This window comes from Schistocerca cancellata, chromosome 1, assembly GCF_023864275.1.
Source record: "Schistocerca cancellata isolate TAMUIC-IGC-003103 chromosome 1, iqSchCanc2.1, whole genome shotgun sequence".
NCBI lineage: Eukaryota > Metazoa > Arthropoda > Insecta > Orthoptera > Acrididae > Schistocerca > Schistocerca cancellata.
This window is the reverse complement of record NC_064626.1, coordinates 458,185,577-458,202,042: the sequence shown is the minus strand read 5'-3', so window position 1 is coordinate 458,202,042 and position 16,466 is coordinate 458,185,577. Positions and strand designations below refer to the sequence as shown.

The following is a 16,466-nucleotide window of genomic DNA, read 5'->3' as shown; positions in this document are numbered from 1 at the left end:
CATCAGAAACAGAGAAATTTACTGTCAGAAAGAGACCTTTGGCATTTCTGAAACATCACACGTAGGGCTTCAATCAAACAATGTGTCTCAGACCTCAATGTATTCCCAACAACAATCAAATAGTGCACCTCAGATCCCTGTGTGTTTCGCGTCATTGTGCAGTAGTTAGAAAATAAATTGAAACTGTGTATGAAAATACTTACAAATGGCAATCACGTGGTATTGAGATGAAGGATGTCTTATGCCAGAGTGTGTGGTATGTGGAGATAAACTTTCCAGTAAAAGCATAGTATCGAACAAATTGCTGCGCCATATTTCAGCAAAACACAAACGTTTACAAGGAAAAACCAAGACTGTTTCAAAGAAATTCTAAGATAGAAGACTCAGTAGAGTTATCTGTGCACTAAAAACTTTAAGATCTCTTACGAAGCTGAATAAGCTAGTTATCTTTTAGCTGCGAATATTACAGAAATTGCCTTACCTCATATAGTTGCAGAGAAAGCCATCATTCCATCTTGCTGTGCTATTGTCACTACAATGTTTGGCCCTACGTGTGAACGTGATATGAAAAGAGAATCCCATCGTTGGTAATAGAGCTGGAAGACGTATTCAGGATACGTCTGAAGACCTTGAACATTCAGTTAAAAAACCAGTTGTTGAAAAAAGTTTAATGTTTAAAATTTAACTTTATGAATCGACCGATGTAAGTGGTCTAACTCAGCTCTTTTATTTTGTTTAGTTTATGAAGGGAATATTTGTGAATAACATCTTCTTTGTAAAGAAATTCCCATAACAACCAAAGGCAAAGACATTTATCGAGTAATATATGGATTCGTGCAGATAATAAATTTGTCGTGGAAGAATTGTATGGGCAACGGACAGATGATGTCGGTTCAATGATGGGTTCAATAAAATGATTCATAACTCTGGCGAAAGGACGAAACGAAAACTTGATTATTACGCATTGCTCTCAACATAGAGAAGCGCTCATAGCAAAAACCATTGGAAAGAATTTGAAATAAGGTTTGGACAAGACCGTCCAACGACAAATTACATTAGCAGCAGGCCTTTCATGTGAAGACTTTTCGCTCAGTGTAAAGAAGCTTCCAAAATATATGCTTTATTCCTAGATCGCAGTTAATACATATCCAGAACACTAGTTTCAGCAGAGTTATATTGCCGTCTTCAGATCATGGGATGCGTGAATTGTAAGACCACTATACGTGACACATTGCCAACTGACCATTAAAAACATGGGAGGTAAATTCACAGAACAGACATTCCAATGCAAATTATCAAGGAACACCTTGAGCGCGTGGTCACAAAAGCCAATGAAATTAGAATTATATTAATTCCTTCAGCTGCTCACGGGTGTTAATGTATATCGACGGGGACAGGTGAAAATGTGTGCCCCTACCGGGACTCGAACCCGGGATCTCCTGCTTACATGGCAGACGCTCTATCCATCTGAGCCACCGAGGGCACAGGGGATAGTGCGACTGCAGCGACTATCTCGCGCACGCCTCCCGCGAGACTCACATTCTCACCTTGTATGTCCACACACTACACTCGTAGTGTCCCTCCCCAACAGACTCGTTACTCGTGGAAGACATTCTTACAAAGTCCCGTAAGAGTTTGGGGAATATGTGTGCAGCCGCACAGAAGAAGAAGGTCATCGCCGGTATTGCCAGAACTTTATTCTTATATGGATATGGTGTCTGTTTTTTCGTATATGTCCGAAAGAACAGACACAATATCTGTATAAGTATAAAGGCCAATGATGTTTCTCGCGTTCGATGCCCCTCATACTGTCCGCCACGAAACCACAGTATTGGCTGTTAATGCCAACAGTACCGCGGTACTAGAGGTATGCAATGTTGAGCACAGCTTGAGGGTACGAAGCGTAGTTGAGCTGTTTATTCGGCGAGTAACTCACAACAGTGCTACAGTGCTATTGGTGTCGATACAAGGTAGAGCAATGACAACGATAAGCAAAGAAAACACTGCATTATATCTATAACAACAGTTACCGAAGCCGACATTCCGTCGGAACGGAACCATGGGCATTAGTGGTATCAAGAGAGTTGCATCAAGAGAAACTGACATCAATACTTTCACGCATTCATATACAGTTATGCTGACTGTTAATCTGTATGGTAAATTGGCAGGAAAGTTATTTATTGTGCTGCGAGAAGTAGGAGTTGGTGGTGCACAGCCCCCTACTATTCCTTCTCGTGTGCGTTGTCTTGCAAGGAGAGTAATTGCATGACATCACATTCCATCAGTTCTCATCACCCCGTTACACCAATATGATGCTATATGCATTATTTAAGAGTGGATACCTAGCTGAACATCGCATCCGATCTTGATGGTGTGACCCTTTGTGATCACTGTGGCGCACTTTGCTTCAAACGTTCAAATGTGTGTGAAATCTCAAGGGACTTAACTGCTAAGGTCATCAGTCCCTAAGCTTACACACTACTTAACCTAAATTATCCTAAGGACAAACACACACACCCATGCCCGAGGGAGGACTCGTACCTCCGCCGGGACCAGCCGCACAGCCCATGACTGCAGCGCCTTAGACCCACATTTCTTCATTCGGTGCTAGTTAATGGTTTGCTTTGCACATTTCTTGAATGTGGGCAAAGTCCAATTTGTGAAATGTAATACATAAATCACACAGAGGGTTGATCTCTTCACCTCCCGAACACTCATTTTACGGCTTCCTCATGATGCACATGGTGAATCATTTAGCAGCTAATATTTTTCCCGTCCTAATTATTAAATTAACACTTTCAAATGAGCCTTACTAACGCTTTAACTTGCGATCTCGCACTCAAAAGGTTCCTTGTAACACACTAAAATAAAAACTGGAATTGTATCATCAAGGCACAAAGGTGTCAAATACATCAAATGGAGCACATACACTGCTGTGAGATGTGTGTTGATAACTGGCTCCGTACTGCCGAAAAGTTGTCAAACCAACTATACAATTCGTTAGATAACTTTTCGGCAGTACAGAGCCGGTTATCAACATACGTCTGGCAGCAGTGTATTTACTGTATTCCATGTCTCTGATACCGCTGTGCCTTACCGATACAGTGTAACCTCCCCACAAAAATTTACAAGACAATATTATATAGAAATGCTAATGGACGTTGCGCTAAGTGTAACCTCCCCACAAAATTTCATATGACAATTATTTAATATAAATGGAGCCAAGCGTAACCTCCCTAGCAATTAAATATAATGACAATGACAACAAAAATGTGAAATTCGCTATCTGACTCTGGTGTAAGCTTCCGCAAAATAATAAAAAACAATTCAGTGCTAATGAAACTTCAGTGACAATGAAAATTCAATTAAACCGAAATATCGGTCTTTGACCCTGTGCAAATCAGAATTAAATTCTTACCTCATTGTAACTGCTAGTCAAATTTCTGCTCTTATTCTTGCGCACAGCTTGGAGGAACTGCATTGCAAATAATAATATTCCTTTTTTTTGTAATTTAACTGAAACTTGTCTTTAAGGGAAGTGGAATGAAATCGTTAATTCAATTAAATCGTTAATTCAATTAAATAATTTTTTTTTGTAAAATTCCTTTTGAAATCAAAATTATGATTGGGGCACTTGTTGGAAATTAATTACAATAAATAAACTTTACATTATCTGATGATTACCTTAATTAACAATATACCTCATTCAGCCTCTTGACCAGTATTGCCGACAGACTACATCACACAACCGCACTGGGCTGCTACTACTGACCGACCGCTCTGCATGACGACTACTAGCGTACTGCACGACGGCTACTACTGTACAGCTCTACATGACGACTACAACTGTACTGCTTGCAACACTCGCGCGGTCAAGCGCAGACTAACTACGATTATAGGCTCTCTGGTCAAAGATTTTAACGTGCCTCACCATCGCTGCTATGTTACATACGTGTTTCATAACCCTCCACTGGGTGGGCAAAAATTTGGCAGCGATGGTGAGTCATTTGGACTTGCCATCGCAAGAAAGTTTTACAATTTACAGAATATTCAAATTTAGTACATAAATTAAATGTTGTGCACATGCACGGAGTACAAAATATATCAGACAAAGACAGGATGTGAGTACAAAACATAGTAGTAAATCAGAAAACTGTATATACAAATTATTTGACAGATAGCAAAGTGCACACGCACTGAAAATTCTTTAGCATTTTCAGAACAAATAAACAGAATGGCAGAAAATCGTGTTGATAAGTGACATGAGTGTACTCGCACTGGAGTTGATAACATATTAGCAATTTACGAAATGTATATATAATTAGTAACAAATGACATAAGTGCATACGTACTGAAGTATTGAATATACAGAATGAGTACAAATCATATTGAAAAATGAGAAAAGTTCACAGGCACTGAAGTTCAGTAGAAAACATATTGACACACAACATAAGTGCACATGCACTGTAGTACAGAACATATCATTAAAATAAAATAACAAAAAAAATGTATATACAATATAAAAGACAAGAGTGCACATACTGTACTTGAGAACAAATCGAAAAAATGTCTTAGGCATTTTTGAAATAAATAAACATAATGGCAAAAATCATATCGACAAATGACATAAGTGTACTCGCACTGGAGTTCAGCGAATCAAAAAAAATGTATAACCCATGAACATAAATAATGTTAGCAAAAAAAATGATCTTCACTATGTGACAAGAATTAGGAAAGGAAAGGGAAGGATTGCATCATGGTTGTAGCACTTTAGATTGCACACAGCTGTTCTGAAAGTCCATATCTTTCCACAGAAGTACAACACCAAGTGACACAATTTGAAGTTTCTTTCCCATCAGAATTTACCAGTGTAGCCAAGACACTGAACTCTCGTAGTAACATTTCATGTTCTCATATTGGCAGTACATTAGGTACACCAAACAGTGGGACCATAATAACGTCTTCATCGCTCACGGTGGTGGACAGCATGTCGTGTCAACACCACGCTCTTACAAGGCACACCAACGTAGAATTAGTACAAAACCAAAGATAGTGCTCCATGATCACTAGGATAGAAAGGACAAATGGACATTGCAGTAATTCAGGGTAGTTAGCTCATGAGGTGAAGGACATTAAGTTACATAATATTGACAATTACAGTTTTCATTAGTAGTTTGCGGCATTCATAGCCCAGTGATTGAACATTTCTGTACCAAGTATATAGTATTACAGAAAAATGTTCATTAATTGTTTTACATAGAATCAGTAACCTTCTTTTCCTAGTTACAAAGCATTATTAAATAATCGCATTCTTTTCCATTTACAAAGTATGGCATAGTTAATTAATCATTGGTCATTCCAATAGTAATAATCATTAGCCTTCTCCTAATTACAAAGCATTATGAAGCAATCGCATTCTTTTCAGTTACAAAGTATGGCATCGTTAATTAATTATTTGTCATTTCAATAGTAATAATCATTAGCCTTCTCCTAATTACAAAGCATTATGAAGCAATCGCATTCTTTTCCAGTTACAAAGTATGGCATCGTTAATTAATTATTTGTTATTCCAATATAGTAATAATCATTAGCCTTTTCCTAATTACAAAGCATTATTAAACAATCACATTCTTTCCCAATTATAAAGCATAGTTAATCATTTGTCATTTCAATATAGTAAGAATCATATACTTTTCCAGTTACAAAGTATCAACATTGAAAACAAGAGCTAATTAATGGCATAATTAATAACATAATTCAATGAGTGACATTAATTATTGGCACTCAGTGTCCAGCAAGTATTAAATAGTACAACATTTTTTTTATTCATTATTATTCAGAAATCTCTTAATTCATTATAAAAAATCAGTTAATTACAGTCATAGCATTAATAATCAGTATTACTCAGAAATCTCTTAAGTCATTATTCGGGACTGGTATTACATTTTTTTTTGTGCTATCAAAGCATTGCTTTGGGTAATTATAAGAGAAACCAAGAAGAGAAAAAAAAGAAAAAAATTGGTACTGGGTTGTTCCTGTAAATCAAAAATGTGTAGTTGTTCCTGTAAATCAAAAATGTGTAACGTCATTCGTCATGAGTCAGCTGTAGCAAGGTTATGAAACAAGGCAGTATATGTGATCACATGTATAAATGATAGACACAAATGGGTTAAAAAATAAAAATGCAAGTACTAGAACAGGTATAATAAGTAACAGGTTTAGTAAGTATCATGAAAAACTTCTCCTGGAAAAAATACAAAATGGATTATTGACTTGAAAGAAGAAACGCACACTATGCTGAAAAGTAGTGAACTTCGAATTAACAAGTAGTGAAATGTGTATAAACATGTGTTCCATAGCTGTCCTTTCCAAAACTTTCCGTCATCCTACTATGCAATATAACACCTGCTGTCAAAACAAACTGCAACAAATACTTAAATAACTACGTAGCATAAATACATAACTTCATCTGTAAAGAAAAAAACTTCATTATCCATCACTTCATTATCCATATTATCATAACTTCATTATTATCATCACCTGTAAAGAAAAACTTCATTATCCATAGTAGCACACTCTTCATCATTATTCATCAACACTCATTATCATCTGCAAAAAATCACTTCATTACTCATTACACAACTATTCCTTATCTCTAGCATATTTCATCACTAAAACTAAGATGTGTAGTTCTGTCCGACAGCCTGCATCAATCACCTTGTATTCTGAAAGAAAAAATTAGTGAAGACTGCTATTCTACGATGAGTATTGTATATTCTTGTTAATGCTTGTTAATCCTGATCCATTTACTCTTCCTCATAAAGTTATTGCATCTTCTATCGTTTATTCCGTAGGTGAAATTCCCATTTCTGTTGAATTTATTTCTTACACGCATCATTTCTTTCTGAAATTGATGAACAGAGATTAACGTCTTGCATTTAAATCATATACCCACTAAATAATGACTGGTTTATGGTGACACAATTAACCATACAGCATAACATGACAGACAACGTAATATGTCAAAGACATTGACAGTGTTCAAAGCCAAAATGTACAGAGAATATCACAATGCAGCAGCAAAAAATGTAAAAGTCACGATGTTGAGATGTCATAAGGCCAAAAAAAATGTCAAAGTCGACTGGTGTGTGTTATATCTTAACTATTTCACAGTGCATATAGACAAAACTGGAATACAATCGTACATAAAAAAGTGGAAAATGTGCATGGTCTGATGTGTAACGACAAGAAAAGCGACCTGCTAACCTTACCTTGCCGGGCACTTGCCAAGAAAAAATACGATAATCATCAGTAATTAGTCAGGTGAAATAATTGCATTAGTAAATGGCATCATAGCATGTTACATCATAAAGTGATTTCATTCAATAAACGGTTTAATGTTTGAGACATAGTGATTGCCTTTCGATTTTCTGGTTCTCAAAGTTTCGACGTGTACAACATTGGGGTGAGGGATGCTGCGAATCCGATATGGACCTGCGTATAGAAGTTCAAATTTACTGCACTTACCTTTTAATTTGCTGGATAAATAGTGTGTACGTACTAATATTTTCTGTCCAACGTGAAAGTCGCGGCGTGTACAAACCTGTTTTTGCTGTCTTCCCCGGCGCTCTGCGGCACGTTTGATGTTGTTCAGCGCAATGTCAATTATTTCGTGGTGTCGTAAGCGACGAGATGTAGGAAAATTTACAAATTCTTTAATTTTGTTTGGTGGTTCAACGTTTTTCAGTATAACAGACGGAGATAGCATAGTGGATTCATTTGGAATGGAATTAATTACATCTTGGAATGAGAGTATGTGTGTATCCCAATCAATATGTCTTTTGTGGCAGTATATTCGGCATAGTTTACCAATTTCTCTCATTAACCGCTCACAGGGGTTCGAAGAAGCGTGGTACTTGGATATATAGATCGGAGAAATGTTTCTGGCTCGTAACATGCGTGTCCATACGCTACTACGAAATTGAGATCCATTGTCAGAAATTACTTTCATCACATGCCCTACATGAAATAGAAAATGTTTTACAAATGCTTTCGAAACAGTTTTAGCAGTAGCTTTGCGTAACGGAGTGACAGTAACAAATTTTGAAGTGAGCTCAACAGCGACAAAGATGTAGCAAAAACCTCTGTTAGTTCTCGGAATCGGACCAAAAATATCTACTGCGGCCATATGTCTTAATTTAACAGGTACAATCGGATATAATGGAGGAATATGTGAAGTTGTGTCTGACTTAGCTTTCTGGCAAATTTTACATGACGCTAAAACTCGTCGTATACGTTTCTCCATGTTGTTAAAATAACAGTTCTGTCTCAATATAAGAAAACATTTTCTTGCTCCGTAATGTGCGTAACTTAAATGAGTGTACCAGATTAATTTGTTAACAAGTTCGTCAGGGATGCATAATAACCAATTGTTGCTGTCAGGGTGAGAGCGGCGAAATAGAATGTTATTGCGTACAGTGTAGTGATTTCTAATCGTAACATTATTCTTATCTTGCCAAAGGTGTTTAATTTCTTTCCACACATTGTCTTTATTTTGTTCTTGTGCTATGTCCTGTAATGACGATGAAATAAAATTTTCAAATGCTACTTGCTGAATGTACATGACACTGAAATTTGCTTTGCAGAAGTTGGTTGCGACGTCTTGCTGATTGTTGCAAAGAGAACGGGATAATGCGTCTGCTACAACATTTTGTGTGCCGGGAATATGAACAATTGTAAAATTAAATTCCTGTAAATAAAGTTTCCATCTGCTTAATCTGTCGTGCGTGAATTTGGCCGAAAGTAAAAATTGTATCGCTCTGTGGTCTGTGTACACGGTTGTATGTCTGCCATAAAGAAAGTGCCGAAATCTCGTAAAAGCCCATACAACACATAATGTTTCCAATTCTGTAACGGAATAATTTCGTTCAGCAGGTGACAAAATGCGGCTTGCAAATGCGATGTTTTTAATTATTATCGAACCATCTTCTTCAATTTCCTGAAAAATATGTACGCCTAAAGCTGTGTTGGAACTGTCGGTGGCAATGGAAAAATTTCTGGTAAGATCTGGGTGCGATAAAAGTGGAGCATTCAACAAAGCATGTTTCAGGTTCACAAATTCAGAATGTGCTTGCTTATCCCAAGACCAAATACTGTTTTTACCTGTCAGTTGACATAATCTAGGTGTGTCTAAAGCGGAGTGATGAATAAATTTTCGAAAAAAGTTGATTAAACCCAAAAAGCTGCGTATTTGTTTCTTCGTCGTAGGAACAGTAATGTCACGTAGAGCTTGAAGTTTTTCCGGATCAGGTGCAATGCCTTCCGCTGAAATTACGTGTCCAAGAAATTTTATAGAAGTTTTGCCAAAGTGCGATTTACTAAGATTAACTGTAAGTCCTTGTGCATGAAAAGTTTGTAACAGTTGTTCAAGAATCAGATTGTGATCAGACCAGTTAGCTTCTGCGATAAGAATGTCGTCTACATACGTCGTAATTCTGTCCTTAAGTTCTGTCGGAAGTATTGTGTTCAAACCGCGAATAAAAGCTGCAGAAGAAATAGTTAAGCCGAATGGTAATTTACAAAATTGATAACAGTCGCCGAAACAGAGAAAAGCTGTATATTTTCTGCAATTTGGATGAAGTTGAATTTGCCAAAATCCCGATTTCAAATCTAATGTAGAATAAATAGCTGTACCATGAAATTTCTGTAAAAGTTCCTCTAGTGTCTGTGGTCGATCTGTTTCATTAATAATAATGTCATTAATGTGACGTGAATCAAGTACGAGGCGAAGTGAGCCATCTTTTTTCTTAACAATATGTAGCGGGTTTATGTACGGACTAACTGCTGGTTCTATAATTCCTTGATCAAGCATATCCTGCAATTCTTTTTTAACTTGTTCTCTGTGAATATATGGAATGGGATAATGCTTTGCTTTAAATGTGTCGTGCTGTTTCACTTGAAATTCATACATAAAACCGGACATAGTACCAGGAATGTTGTCAAAAACTGGAGCTTGCTGTAAAAGAATTTTGTATAGCTGCGTGCGTTCGTCGTCTGTAGTTGCACTGCTTTGTCTAACTTTATCGGAAATCATTTGCATTACGTCGTAGTCAGCTTCGTCTGGAGTATTATCGTTGTGTACGTACGTATCCGTGAACAATGTGGGATTACAGTCTATGTTACGTGTTGCGGAAATGACCTCTGTGCGGTTAATTGTTTGTTCTTCCGCAGATAAAGAGTGCTGAAATTCTAAAGCCAATTGTACATTTTCATCCTTTAACATTAAATAAGAATTTTGAAAATCGATAACTGCATCGTGTTGTACCAGAAAATTCGTACCTAAAATTACGTCTGTTGTCAATAAAGGAACAATCCAAAAATTTGAGTGGAAAGTATGACCTCCAATACAAAATGATAAATGCGTCTGTAATTTAACGTCTACTCCTTTACTCGATACTGCTCCTTTCACTTTTGTTTTGCCTAAAGGTAATGTCGGATAAGTATTCTCTTTGTGGCACTCGTTAAAAGTCTCCTCATTTATTACTGATATAGGTGATCCGGAATCAATTACTGCTGAGAATTTTGATGAACCAATTTTAATTTCGATGACAGGATGTGAAATAGTTTTCTGAACAAATGGTCTTTCCTGCAAGAGAGTGTCTCTGATATCGTCAAAAGTAATTACATTTTCGTGAACAACATTTTGCGTGTCAAACGTAGTGCTTGTGTTATTGGAAGATGCGTCCTGTACAGTATCTAGTCAGATTCTGTCTGACGTGTTATTATTATTAGGAGGATTCTGTGGCATTTCGACGATTTGAACTGTCCTATTACTTCTTCCAGACGTGTTACGCTCTGGATGGTACCTACTGTCGGGTTCATTCATGAGAATATGTTCTTGTTGATTACTTTGTTGCTGGTAAGACCGACTGTTATTATATGTACGCTGATAATTGTGTTCATCGTTTTTACGCCTGTCGTGATAATCATTCCTATACGGTGTATTGCGATAGGAATTGAAATACTGTCTTCTTTGTACGTAGTTGTTTCCTTGCTGTCGTGCGTTACTATTTGTTGTATCAGGGACTATACGTGCACGCGGCAGAACATTAAAGCCTGGTTGACCTTGTGCATTCCATTGTTGGTTAGGTGTGCTAACCGGCTGGTTTTGATGTTGTTGTTGTGAAATACCTCTATTGTTACTAAAGTGTGGTTCCTGTTGCTGAAAATTTTGACGATATTGATAATTAGAATTTTGTCTCTGATTTAAGTTCTGGTAGTTGTCGTTCCTAAAGCGCCTGTTACTTTTCCTATTGAAATTACGTCCTTGATCATAATTACTGTAAGTTTGTTGACCTTGGTTATTATACGAAAAGTTTTTGTTTACAAATGAATAATCAGATTGCTGTACTTCTAAAAGCTGCAAAAGATCCCTGAATGCTGAAATGTTTTCTTTTTGCTGGCCCGTTAGAAGTGACACTCTTAACGACCGTGGTAATTTGGAAATGCATAATTGTATAAGTGCAGATTCACTGTACGGTTCACTTAGGTACTGGTTTTGTTGTACCATGTGCTCAAAAAATTGCGTGACACTGGGAAAATTTGTGTTCTCATAATTTGGTAAGCTAATTAACTGATCTTTAATTCCGCGCTGTGTCGTCTTCGACCAGTACGCTGACAGAAAAGCATTCTGGAATTCTTCTACCGAGTAACATTGCCTCGCGATCGGTCTCATACGAGTTGCCGGCTCGCCTTCCAAAAAACTGCAAATAAATTCAAGTTTATGCGTTACAGGCCAAGTCGGTGGAAGAGCAAAGCTAAATTCTTGAATCCAGTCCAGTGGGTGAATCTGCGTTCTATCGTTTTTAAATACTTTAAACTTTCTCACTGACAGAAAATGTTTGTAATCGAATTTATCATCTCTGTGTGATGCAACAGGTTCAGGATCGTAAGAGTATCTATTGAACTGTGGTTGTTCGGAATCGAAGTCCCGTACTCTCTGTAGATTACTCAAATTATACGCACTGCGTGAGTCTGGCAAATGTTCGAAAAGTGGCGCCTGCTGTGATGTGTTATTAACTGAAATATTTTTAATCTCTGTTACTTCTTGCTGTAAACTCGACAGTTTTCTACGCAACGTGTTGTTAGACGAGTCGATCTCATTAATTGTCTGCTGTAAATTTTGAAATTCAGGTGTTTGGTTAAATGAAATCGGTGCAGTATCGTCTGATTTATTATCATTACTACTTTCAATAGCATCAATACGACTGGCCAATTCATCATATTTTTCAGTCAGTATTTTTGCCTGATCATCGGTTTTAGAATCGGACGCATTAATCTGTTTTTGCAACTTACGCGTAGTTTCGCTCAGTTTTTTAACATCAGCTTTGATGACATCGCAATCCTGTGTTAGTTCTAATTGTTCGAATCTGTCTGTCACTGTTTGAATATTTACTGTGTGTGTATCTGTTTTTGATTTAAGATCAGAAATTTCATCCCGTAATTCCGCGTTCAACTGTTCTATGGTATTAATTTTGTCGGACACTGTAGTAATATTATTGTCTACATACGTCTTCGCTTTCGCGAACATTTTACGTTTGTCTTCTTGTCTTTGTGCAGTGATTGTTTCCATGACTTGTCGTTTTACTTTGTTTTGATCTCGAATAAATTTCCGGAAACGCGTATCACTGTTTTGTATGTGGAGATTAAAGCGTTCGTCAATCTGAGTGTTCTGTTGGTCGAATTTCGCGTCGATCTTTTCATCCACTGTGCGCGAAAGTTCTGCTGTCATTGCTTTAAACTCGTCGCGTAGTTGTGTAGCCTTTTCAGAGCATTGTTTAGCGACTCCGCTAATTTCGTCTCTGAGTGTGTCTGTTGCGGCAGTTTGCATTTCCCTTAATTCCTGCGCAACAGACTTAATTTCTTCGCTATTTTTTTTGAACAAGCCTCAATTTCTGCACGCAACTGTTCCTTAGTGTCATGACACTGCGCGGCAGCAGCTCTAATTTGTTCACTAAGCTGTCTGGAATTGTCGTCTAATTTTTCATTTAACTGTCTGGAATTGTCGTCTAATTTTTCATTTAACTGTCTGGAATTGTCGTCTAATTTTTCATTTAACTGTCTGGAATTGCCGTCTAATTTTTCGTTATTATTGTCTAATTTTTCATTAAACTGTTTGTTCTGTTCACTAAGTTGTTGTTTGAAATCTTCACTCTGTTGCTTGAAATTGCTGTCTATTTTCTCACTTTTCTGTTGTAGTAAACTTCTCATAATTCGTACCAAGTCAAAATTAGCGTTTATATTCTCTGTGCTGTTTAGTGGTGGATCTGGAATTGTCTCGATTTCTATAACCATTTGGCTATTCTCAGACTTACAAAAAGGTTTGTCAGTCGAATGTACACGGTCGGTCACTATTTCGGAATGAAATGGATCCGCCGTACTTTGTGTATCCTGTTCATTTTCATTAGAAAAATTCGTCTGTACATTACTTGAATTCTCCGAACCGGGTGCGTTAAGCTGGGCAGCGCTCATTACAATAGCGCGCTCCGCGTCATCAATTGTCGTCAAATTCACAGAGGAGACAATTGAGTTGGCTTGTTCATCATTAAGATAAAAGTCATCATTAGTGATTGGAATGCACTGATTGTTAGTGAACGCAGGATTGTCATCATTACACTGCGTGTCACAATTACTATCGTTTACATTATTTAAGTCGGTAGTTTCATTCAAAATACTTCACGATACACTATTCACAGTCTTTCGCGGAATTTTTACAATAGTCACAAATATTCACAAAATAAATAAGCACAATGCAAAAGCAACACACAAATACAACAGAGCAACGAATTGCCGTTGACCTGTAGAAAGAAAGTCACAAGTTAATAAAAGCGTTGCGCCAAATCCTAATTATATCTAAGCAAATAAGAGCAGAAATCTGACTGTTGTTCAAAAGACTCTCAACGAAATACGATCCTGGACTGGATGTCGCCAAGTGTAACTTCCCCACAAAAATTTACAAGACAATATTATATAGAAATGCTAATGGACGTTGCGCTAAGTGTAACCTCCCCACAAAATTTCATATGACAATTATTTAATATAAATGGAGCCAAGCGTAACCTCCCTAGCAATTAAATATAATGACAATGACAACAAAAATGTGAAATTCGCTATCTGACTCTGGTGTAAGCTTCCGCAAAATAATGAAAAACAATTCAGTGCTAATGAAACTTCAGTGACAATGAAAATTCAATTAAACCGAAATATCGGTCTTTGACCCTGTGCAAATCAGAATTAAATTCTTACCTCATTGTAACTGCTAGTCAAATTTCTGCTCTTATTCTTGCGCACAGCTTGGAGGAACTGCATTGCAAATAATAATATTCCTTTTTTTTGTAATTTAACTGAAACTTGTCTTTAAGGGAAGTGGAATGAAATCGTTAATTCAATTAAATCGTTAATTCAATTAAATAATTTTTTTTTGTAAAATTCCTTTTGAAATCAAAATTATGATTGGGGCACTTGTTGGAAATTAATTACAATAAATAAACTTTACATTATCTGATGATTACCTTAATTAACAATATACCTCATTCAGCCTCTTGACCAGTATTGCCGACAGACTACATCACACAACCGCACTGGGCTGCTACTACTGACCGACCGCTCTGCATGACGACTACTAGCGTACTGCACGACGGCTACTACTGTACAGCTCTACATGACGACTACAACTGTACTGCTTGCAACACTCGCGCGGTCAAGCGCAGACTAACTACGATTATAGGCTCTCTGGTCAAAGATTTTAACGTGCCTCACCATCGCTGCTATGTTACATACGTGTTTCAACAGTTGTGGTTTTTTAATACGTGGTGGCCGGGCAGTACAGAGCCAGTTATCAACATACGTCTGGTAGACTGTATGTGTTGTATTCCATGTCTCTGATACCACTGTGCCTTACTGATACAGTTGTGGTTTTTTAATACGTGGTGACCGGGCAGTACAGAGCCATTTATCATCATACGTGTGGCAGCACTTTGTGTTACATTACAATAAGCAGTAATGTCTCTGATACCACTGTGCCTTACTGATACAGTTGTGGTTTTTTAATACGTGGTGGTCGGGCAGTACAGAGCCAGTTATCATCATACGTCTGGCAACACTGTATGTTTTGTATTCCATGTCTCTGATACCACTGTGCCTTACTGATACAGTTGTGGTTTTTTAATACGTGGTGGCCGCCGAAACTGAGGAGATTTCGAAGTATTCCATATCTCTGCCGACACCGTCTGGTTTCGACGCCACATGAGAAACAGATGAGAGCTGTGCGGCGCATTTGGAATGGCAAGTGCGTCTGCATCCGGTACCGTTCCTGTTTCCAAACATTCGTAAGATTCCCTTCCGATAAGCGGTGCGCGACTGATTCAAATGTCACGCGCGTGCCCGCTTCGTGACCGGTGAGGCTGGCCTAGGTCCCGGTTCCACACGGATGTGAGGAGCGCGGCCAGCCTCCTGCGGGGACCACTGCCACTGCACAGCCGACGTCTGTCCCCAGAGTTACGGACGCGCTTGCCTGCTTCCCGGAAAAATGTTTTGTATGGACTAGGAGACGCCTGCATGCAGTTTTGTGACCGTTGTTCCAAGGCTCTCAGACATACAGCTTTCTTGAACCGCAAGAAGGCTACAGAGTAACTTATCGTCGGCAACAGGGTAGTTGAAGACGGAATACAACTCAGCTGGATGACAATGGAGGATTTTAACTGACGTCTTCTTGAAAGAGGTCACTGAGTCGTTATTCTGAAGACGTCTCCGATGACAAAAAAATTGATTCTACAATAAGCAGTAATGACGAAATTACCATAATGATTTGTACATCATTGGACCTTGTCCACTACGCTTTAGTTAGTGCCCCGTCGGTAGGGGGAATAGCAGAAGTGGAATTTCGTCTTACAGCAGTCATAAAAAATGTGAAGTGTATCAGGTAAATTTTCTGTCTTCTTAACCACATCATCTTGCAAGAAGATGATCGTTGTATCGTTCACCATTGGAAGCGGTCTTCATAGAGTATGTAATAATAGTGGTGCAACCTATAGTAAATTCATTCCTGCCCCAATAAATCTTGAAGGAGTATGTGAACGCTTGTAGAAGTATATAGCTCTTCGTGGAAAGGTAGAGGTGATCAGAAGGTACGCTAGGACACACAGTCCTCAGGAAATCCACTAGCAACAATAGATACCTTGAAGTTGTGTCCTACCGCCACCCGCAGCAAACGAATCCGGTATTAAATCTAGTAATAAAGGTGACTTATTTACCCTAGAATGCAGACAAATTAGAAGTTCGGCCGGCCGAAGTGGCCCTGCGGTTCTAGGCGCTGCAGTCTGGAACCGCGAGACCGCTACGGTTGCAGGTTCGAATCCTGCCTCGGGCATGGATGTGTGTGATGTCCTTAGGTTAGTTAGGTTTAACTA

At 38.0% G+C, this 16,466-nt stretch overlaps 1 non-coding gene across 1 annotated transcript; it reads right to left on the bottom strand.

Annotated features, from left to right (window-relative positions):
- Nucleotides 1-1,408: 1,408 nt before the first annotated feature.
- On the bottom strand, nucleotides 1,409-1,483 carry Trnat-ugu (transfer RNA threonine (anticodon UGU)). The gene has a single exon. It is a non-coding gene; the product is annotated as a tRNA-Thr (tRNA).
- Between the last annotated feature and the right edge of the window lie 14,983 nt (nucleotides 1,484-16,466).